Below are 9659 nucleotides of genomic sequence, written 5' to 3' on the forward strand. Positions count from 1 at the left end.
TTCCTTCTTCCATCACGTCATCAGACAGAAACATCCCGTCATAGAAGTCTTCATTGTACTCCTTCCACCTATTCGCTCTTCACTCTGCACTTAAAAGTTGGACTCCCATTGTACTCTTAACGTTACCACCCCTGATTAATTTCACCGAAGCATTTTTTTACTTTTCTATAAGCTGAGTCCGTCCTTTCGACTACCATTTCTCCATTTCTTGTTACATTTCTTCACGTATCGCCATATTGCCTTGGTTGTCCTACACCGCCTATTTATTTCATTCCTAAGGTACTTATATTGCTGCATTCCCGCCTTTCCATAAACATTTTTGTATTTCTTTGATCAGTTCTTTGATTGAGGTATAACCGCTAATTTTCTCATTGCAGTCACTTCACGAAACGTATGTGGGAGTCAGTAATATATTTTCTCACAATACATAAAAGTCCGCCCCCAGTAGCTGAGTGGTGCCGGCACGGTAGCTCAGCGTGTTTGGTCAGAGAGCTGCTCGCCCTCTGTAATAAAAAACTGAGTAAAGGAATCAACGATCAACTTGAACGGATGCCTTGTGACGTCCGCCCAGACCAAACGCAACAAACAATATTGGAAAAAAAGTGGTCAGCGCGACAGAATGTCAGTCCTAAGGGGCCGGGTTCGATTCCCGGCTGGGTCGGAAATTTTCTCCGCTCAGGGACTGGTGTTGTGTTGTCCTAACTATCATCATTTCATCCTCATCGACGTGCAAGTCGCCGAAGTGGCGTCAAATCGAAAGACTTCCCTATCCTATGGGAGGCCCTAGTCACTCGACATTTACTATATATGGAAGAAGCAGCTTTCCTTTTGTCAGAGTATCGCTTACCCCCCACATTCTCACCATCCACGAATCTTCCAGTGTTCGACTGCAGCATTTGCATCTACCTGATTTTTATGAGTGAGGCTGGCCGTAGATCTCCCCCAGTCAAGTCTCAGAGCCCTATTAATTCTCTCGAAATCGCATCATGTTGCGACAGCAATGTTCCATTAGTTAGAAGGTTTCTAGCCCTCTGCCTATCACTGACTATATAGAGAGCTACCACAACGAGAAAAAATAGCACAGTAACGTACAGCAAGAAATTCACTACTATGTGGATAGCTGCGTCCAGAGACTTGCATTTAAAGTTTCCAGAGATTCGTGTTCAGTGACGTAATAGGACAATAGCATGTCTCTTCGGCTATTTTACATTCAAATGTTACATTTATCTGCATCCATCTCCAATGCCCACTAATCCCGAATCCTCTGCAAACTACTATAGCTCACCGGTGTCGCAACTCTACTAAAGACAGAAGTCTACATCTGAATACATATTCCACAAACCATTGCAGGGTGTGGACTATATCGTAGCAGTATTATCGATTTCTCCGTTCCTTTTCCACTTACATGCGTAATGATTGAGTAAAAATGATTCTCTGTCTCTGAATATATCCTAATCTCCTTTATGATCACCACCCCAGAAATAGGTTTTTTAATGGCAAAGGAAGCCTTATTGCTGCACCTCTAGTATACGGGGAGTTAGTATTTTGTCCATCTTCGGCAACTGTAGTATTATATAATGAAATAATAAGCAGCCAGTTGCATACAAGAAATTTAATTTCTTCACCGGTTTCGGGCACTCAAAAGGTTATGCCTTTCGCTTGATTTGCGAGTGTCAACAACAAAAAGCATACAGCACAATGCCATGGTCTTGCATATATTTTTTTAGTACCATGGCATTGTGCTGTATACACTTTACTATTGACACTCGCAAATACTACGATAGGCATAACCTTCTGAAGAAGGGCACTAAGTGCTCGAAACAGGTCAAGAAATTAAATTTCTTATATTCAACTTGTTGCTTATTTCATTATACAGAGTGTTACAAAAAGGTACGACCAAACTTTCAGGAAACATTCCTCACACACAAAGAAAGAAAATATGGTATGTGGACATGTGTCCGGAAACGCTTACTTTCCATGTTAGAGCTCATTTTATTACTTCTCTTCAAATCACATTAATCATGGAATGGAAACACAGCAACAGAGCTTTCAAATGCCCCCATAAATGAAAGTCAAGAGGGTTGAGGTCAGGAGAGCGCGGAGGCCATGGAATTGGTCCGCCTCTACCAATCAATCGGTCACCGAATGGACCTCCATCGTGCATGAACCACATGTTGTGTCGTACTATTAAAGGCACATGTTCTAGCAGCACAGGTAGAGTATCTCGTATGAAATCATAACGTGCTCCATTGAGCGTAGGTGGAAGAACATGGGGCCCAATCAAGACATCACCAACAATGCACGCCCAAACGTTCACAGAAAATCTGTGTGACACAAGCACCGAAGTCAACATTATCTTCCTTCAATTAGGCCAACTGGCTGTGAATCGAGGAAGCACAGTACATACTGACGAAACTAAAGTGAGCTCTAACATGGAAATTAAGCGTTTCCGGACACATGTCCACATAACACCTTTTCTTTATTTGTGTGTGAGGAATGTTTCCTGAAAGTTTGGCCGTACCTTTTTGTAACGCCCTGTATACGAGGACTGCACAGAGAAAATCTGATACATAAGACCTGCAAGTCATCGATAGCGACTGACCGTCTATAAATAAGTCCCTGCACATGTCCTAATCGCCTTTATCGAATTCATACTATCGATACCCTAGTTATACGCTGGCATAATGGTATCAGTCTACACTGAATGGGTAGCGTTATGTGAGAAATACGTTGTCTATTTTTTTTCAAATAGGATATATCGATATAACACAATCCTAACAATGTCAAAGAGCTTCCAACGAGCACCACTGTCTATTGAATCAGTTACACTGACACAGCTGCTTTGCACAACCACACACAGTTCAAAGCTACAGTAAGCGTAGGGGAAAGATGTAGGGTTTACTCGCAGCTATTCGACAGTGGGCTGGCCATGATACCGTGTTCCGACTAGAGCAGTGGGCAGTGTGCATACATGTAGTCGTACTTATTTATATTTTGCTAGAAACAAACTTACCAGTGCTCACGTGTCAGTCTGGGTTATAGTGTGAGCTAGGTAACACGAGGACAGGATTAGTGGCTGCTCACCATCCACACATTAATCTGCCTGTCAGTTCTTACTTCTTGGGTTACTTCACTCAAGCTTTCTGCAAATGAATCTGAGCCCGACATGCAGTCTCGCTCTAGGTTGCTTACTGATAGGCATTTTACTGCAGTTAATGCTTCCGATGAGCGTGTACGGGATTTTTAGTCCTAGTAATGTACAATATATTCATGGCAACTACCAACCCCGCCACAGGTGCCCGCGCGTGCTTGTAGACAACTCTATCAACAGCGAATACCCTGTATTTAAAACAAATTCGATGCAAGCTGCTGTACGCTTCATAGTGGAGTGTACATCGCATCAGTATTATCGATTACGCTTCCATCCCACTCTCACGCACTGATCGAGTAAGAAATGATTGTCTATATACTTACATAGAAACCATAACCCAAGTGGGCTGAGGCGTGAAAGGGAATTTGCATTGAGTAGGGAGGCACGCTAGGGTAATCCGTGCAATTGTGCAAAGCCACTGTGACAGGGTAGCGTAGTGGTAGTGCATCTGAGGCTTCCAATCCCGGCTTTGGTACAAATTTTCAATCGTCACTACAGTCATATCAAGAATGTTTGAGACTTGAGAAGGTGAGAAGGCCTCTGGTATCGTATAGTGTAATATATTGATTATTCCTTGCTACTGCAGTGTTATCTTGAAGCTGTGAGAAAGGAGGACAAGCGCTCCAAGGCGCGGAGGCAGAGACGATGCTGAGGGCAGACGAAACTAGGAGAGATATTAAACTTGCTGGCAGATTAAAACTGTGTGCCCGACCGAGACTCGAACTCGGGACCTTTGCCTTTCGCGGGCAAGTGCTCTACCAACTGAGCTACCGAAGCACGACTCACGGCCGGTACTCACAGCTTTACTTCTGCCAGTACCTCGTCACCTACCTTCCAAACTTTACAGAAGCTCTCCTGCGAACCTTGCAGAACTAGCACTCCTAAAAGAAAGGATATTGCGGAGACATGGCTTAGCCACAGCCTGGGGGATGTTTCCAGAATGAGATTTTCACTCTGCAGCGGAGTGTGCGCTGATATGAAATTTCGAGTCTCGGTCGGGCACACAGTTTTAATCTGCCAGGAAGTTTCATATCAGCGCACACTCCGCTGCAGAGTGAAAATCTCATTCTAGGAGAGATATTGTTACATGAAGTAAACCGTAAGGGAGAGCCTTGCGAAAATGCAGACGCCCCCAGACGCGGTCCCAGGGCGTTGGTTACTCTTCAAGGAATTAACATGTAACTTCATTTGTCGTCTAGACGCTGTGGTAGGTTGCAACCTTAGAACTTTGAAATCAACAGGCACGTATTAGCGTATAAAGCCAGCTTGATATCAGCCCTGAGAACATCGTCAGTAGGCTCACAAGAGTTAGAAAGAGACCTAAAACGCCAGAAACTGTTGACCTAGCAGTCCCTACTCCGGGGAGCCAGAGGGGCGGGGCTAAATGACGTATAAAAATAAAGTTGCAAGCCGTATTTGGCAGAGCAGTTACATTTAGCATTCAGCTGAACAATGTTGATATCAAATACGGACTTAGTTAGTGCAACTGCATTAACGTCCCCGCCTTAGGAGCAGTAGAGGGGACCTAACGAAACCGTGATTGGCAGGCGCCTGCAAGAGACCTGCGGTGTTGGCTGGGTGGCGTTAAGTGGGAAAAACAGTACCCCCACGCAACTCTTTAAAACTCCTACATTCCGCATTTTGGTGGAGTTGTCAGTCAGATGATCTGGGCGCCGAATCCGTGTCCGTCGACTCCAGCCTCGGTCCAGCTACGAGTAAGTCTGCTCTCTCACTTGGAGTGCCTCAGTGAACAGACTCACATTCAGTATGTTTTGTTTTGCAACTAAGTTGTTGCCTTAAGATGCTGCTAGTGTTTGCTACTGTGGTTAGCACCCACTCCTGGGACTTCAGCACTGGCTTCTGTTGCAACAGTGTTCTTCAAGCTTTTTCTGACCCTAGAACTAGCCTCCAATGTATTAGTTAGTCATGTCTGGAATAAACAACTATTTCAAACCCTGTTTGTCAAAGAGTCTCCACAACGAGTTCCCTACCAAGTCTCACCACCTGCATTTCTAGTAAATGCCTGTACCAGTGTTGGCTCAGATAGAAGAAAACAATCAAATGCCTTCATTGTGAATTGTCCTTCTGCCTTCTGCTCTGTACCGCTCGGGAGTGCAGACTGACCAATAACCCCTTTTCTCTCTCTCCCACCTATGTCAGGACACAACAATAGTTTCATTTGATTAAAACACCTACGCCTGGATCCCAGGCAAGGTCCACCATTTAGTTTGATGCTGAGGTCCTTCACCAGTACATTTGGAGAGCTTCTGCAATGCTGTTCGAGTTTATTGGGAATACCAAGTGGGCTCAGGGAAGTAAATGGGAATTTGGACTGAGGAGGGAGGCGTGCTACGGTAATCTGTGCCGTCGTGAAAAGCCTCTATGCCAGGGTGGCGTAGCGGTTAGCACATTTGCCTAGTGAGTTCTGTAGTGCCTCATTTCGAAATTAAATAGAGCCTAATTGCTGACACTGCACACTTAGACATTAATTTTCACTTATTTGTCTCACGCGACCTACGTACTGCCTCACAGAAGCTTGTATTTAGGCCTTCTTCATGGTGGTGAGAACAGTGTTTTGGTACTAGGATTAGATTTTGGCTGAAGTTCTTTGGTATCTGAAGGCAGTAGTGGCTCAACATGCTACGTCTTTGGTGTAATGGAAACACATTATCTGCTTTGATAAACCACAATAACAAAAGTGACGTTCTGATAGCAGCGTGCGTAATGGAAAACTGATTAGCGGCGTGGTCCCTATGATGTGGCGCTATTAAATACGCTGAGACTTCTTGCCTTGCCCTCGCACTGCCCTGCTATCGCTCAGACGAGCACTGCATACATTCTGGTGTCATGATCACGTGTTATATCGAATTACTTTCATCATCTAAGGAGCTAGAGTGGTCTCGTATGGTGCAGAGGCAGACAAATCTCATCATTTCATGACACCACCACGACAGAGGGTGACAGTGATACTCTGTCTGATTACTCGTAGTATTTGTCACTGAAGAACAATAGGCAGTGACCAATGCGCTTCTGGCGTCGGAAATGCAGTAAGTCGTAGTACAAAACAGTCATTTCAAGGCACATGACTGTTAGCAGCGTGTTCCGAAAGGTATATAAAATGTGCCAGGGATGATGATAGAGCCGGCCGCGGTGGCCGAGCGGCTCTAGGCGCTGCAGTCTGGAACTGCGTGACCGCTACGGTCGCAGGTTCGAATCCTGCCTCGGGCATGGATGTGTGTGATGTCCTTAGGTTAGTTAGGCTTAAGTAGTTCTAAGTTCTAGGGGACTGATGACCACAGCAGTTAAGTCCCATAGTGCTCAGAGCATTTGCACCATTTTCATGAAGATAGATCCTTATGGTATAGTCCATGAGCAAAGGAGGGTCTTGTGGGACTTGAACACCATTGAAGAGTTGGATTTCGAAGTCTCGTGATATAAAGTGGCCACCGGAGGCTTGACCAGCCTGGAAGCAGAACTGGCGATAACCCATGGAGCAACTGACAATTGAGTAAAGTTCTGAGGACGGCCCTAGTACTTCGCAGCACTCCAATATTCTGCAGACAACACGTTCATGCCCGCTTGATGACACAATATTAACAATTACGATTACAGAGAGCAAGGAAACTTTGCGCTTCTATCTTGGAACCATTTTTTCTTGCACAAACTGGATGTCAAATTATGTCGTTTAATGGGAAAGCTGTTTCATGTTCCGATCCTACCAAAAATGGCTCTAAGCACTATGGGACTTAACATCTGAGGTTATCAGTCCCCCAGACTTAGAACTACTTAAACCTAACTAACCTAAGGACATCACACACTTCCATGCCCGAGGCAGGAGTCGAACCTGCGACCGTAGCAGCCGCGTGTTTCCGGACTGAAGCGCCTAGAAACGCTCGGGCACAGCTGCCGGCAGAGTACACTTATTTGAAACTTCCCGACAGATTATGGCTGTGTAGGGTCGATATTCGAAATTGGATCCTCCGCCTTTCTCGAGTTTCGATAGCCGTCGGTAGAGCGTTTATCCCAGAAAGCCGAAGTTCCCATGTTCGAGGCCTCATGCGGCACACAGTTTTAATCTTCCCACAGTATATTTCATAAGGAGTTGTTCATGAAGGACAAATTGTATTCAATTATGTTAGCAGCAGCAGAAGCACTCGTCGAATTATGAAATTACTACTTGTAACAGTGGAAATCTGTTCTTATATACTAGAAAACAAAAGTTGCACTCTCCTAGGAATACTCAAATGAAGTGTTCTCTACAAACACAGGTTTCATTCTCATTCTCTACAAGTGTGCGCAGTTCCCTTGTGTCAGTGGAAAAGACTCTGTAAAATTCTGGCTAATGAAGGTGTTGCTAGCAAAAGATCTCTCTACCTAACGGAACTTTTACAATGATAACCAGCGTTTCACTCTTACGTATATAGTTTTTAAACAATGCTGAGCTATACTCCCACTTTTCAGCTGTTTTCGTCCTCAGGCAATACGGTAATCTCGAGGACCGTATTTCTCGGAAACTGTCGTCCTGACATCCCCTTCTCAGCTATTTTTTAAGATTAATCAATGAGAAGTCCTCTTAAATTCTTTTTACACGATGTAATGTTAACCCCACATACACCGAGGTGACAAAAGTCGTGCGGTAGCGAGAGGCACATATACAGATGGCGGTAGTATCGCGTACTCAAAGTATAAAAGGGCAGAGCATTGGTTCAGCCGTCATTTGCACTCGGGTCCTTCACGCGAAAAGGTTTCCTAGGTGATTATGACCGTACGACGGTAATTAACAGACTTCGAAACCAATGCTATTGGATCTAGACACATAGGTCATCTCATTTTGGAAATCGTTAAGGAATTCAATATACCGAGATCCACGGTGTCAAAAGTATGCCAAGAATACGAAATTTCATGCATTACCTCTCACCATGGTTAGCGTAATAGCCGACGACCTTCACTTAACGACAGAGAGAAGCGGTATTTGTGTAGAGTTGTCAGTGCTAACAGACAAGCACACTGGGTGAAATAGCAGCAGAAATCAATGTGGGACGTACGACGAACGTGTCCGTTAGGATAGTGCGGCGGTATTTTGCTTTAATGGGCTATGGCAGCAGAAGACCGACGGAAGTGCCTTTTCTAACAGCACGACATCGCTTGCAGCGTCTCTCCTGGGCTCGTAACCATATCATTTGGACACTAGACGACTGGAAACCAGTGGCTTCGTCCGATTAGTCCCGATTTCAGTTGGTAAGAGCTGATGGTAATGTTCGGGTGTGGCGCAGAGCCCACGAAGCCTTGGAGCAAGTTGTCAACAAAGCACTGTGCAAACTGGTCATGGCTCCATAATGGTGTGGACTGTGTCTACATGGAAGGGTCTGGGTGCTGTGACTGGGAATGGTTGTATTCGGCTACTTGGAGACCATTTGCAGCCACTCATGGACTTCGTGTTCCAAAACAACGATGTCGTCACCCGCCCACAACTGTTCACGATTGGTTTGAAGAACATTCTGGACAGTTCGAACGAATGATTTGGCCACCCAGATCGCCCCATATGAATTCCTTCGAACACTTACGGAACATAATGAGATGTCCACTCAACATCCCTCACCGGCAACACTTACGTAGTTATGGACGGCTGTAGAGGCACCATATTTCTGCAGGGGACTTCCAACGACTTGAGTCCATGCCACGTCGAGTTGCTGCCATATGCAGCGCAAAAGGAAATCACTCACAATATTAGGGAGGTATCCCATGACTTCTGTCACGTCAACGTAAAGCGGTGCCAGAAAGTCGACCTGTCGCTCTACAAAGAGAAAAGAATCCCTGAACACCAACCTCCATGAATGTAGGCCTCAACCTCACATTGCACAGTTCGTGTTATGCGAAAAGCTGTCAGAATGCGACGTCCAAGCATCCAACCCGAACAGTGGTTTGGCTGCAGCGTGTACCTCCCAGAAGCAGACGCTATATCCCATCTCAATTGTTTTCTCCTTAGACACCTGAGCCGAAGCTCCTAGGAGGGTCCAACTGTGCACTAAGTCACTGTCCTGGGCCACTCTGCTGACTGTGTCTCATAATGGACCCAGCTAATCTACAGAAAACATCATATACAAAATAGCCACTAGGAAAGAAGAGGACTTAATATAAAAGGAGATGGCCTAATCTTAGCAGTCACTGAAGTTACTTATTGCAAGCATTAAATATTTTATTAATTGACAGGGGTGGAATTCAGATTGAGATGAATTTAAATCAGTTATGAATGACACATCAGATGTGACAGTCCAGCAAGGGAATGACATGTATCATCCGTTTTTTATTTGCTGATGATAGAATCTGGACACTTTGTCAAATTTTTTGTGTATTGATTAGATCTCACTGCTTCTTTATAATCATCAGAAACTCTGGCTACTTGTGCCAAAATAGGAATGATTTGGTTTTGCACAAGCAGTGCCTGATGGCAGGACAGGAAGAGTACTGAACCGCTTCACTATAAATGTCCTGTTTTAGAAGGATTCCG

The sequence above is a fragment of the Schistocerca piceifrons genome, chromosome 1 (genome assembly GCF_021461385.2).
Source record: "Schistocerca piceifrons isolate TAMUIC-IGC-003096 chromosome 1, iqSchPice1.1, whole genome shotgun sequence".
NCBI lineage: Eukaryota > Metazoa > Arthropoda > Insecta > Orthoptera > Acrididae > Schistocerca > Schistocerca piceifrons.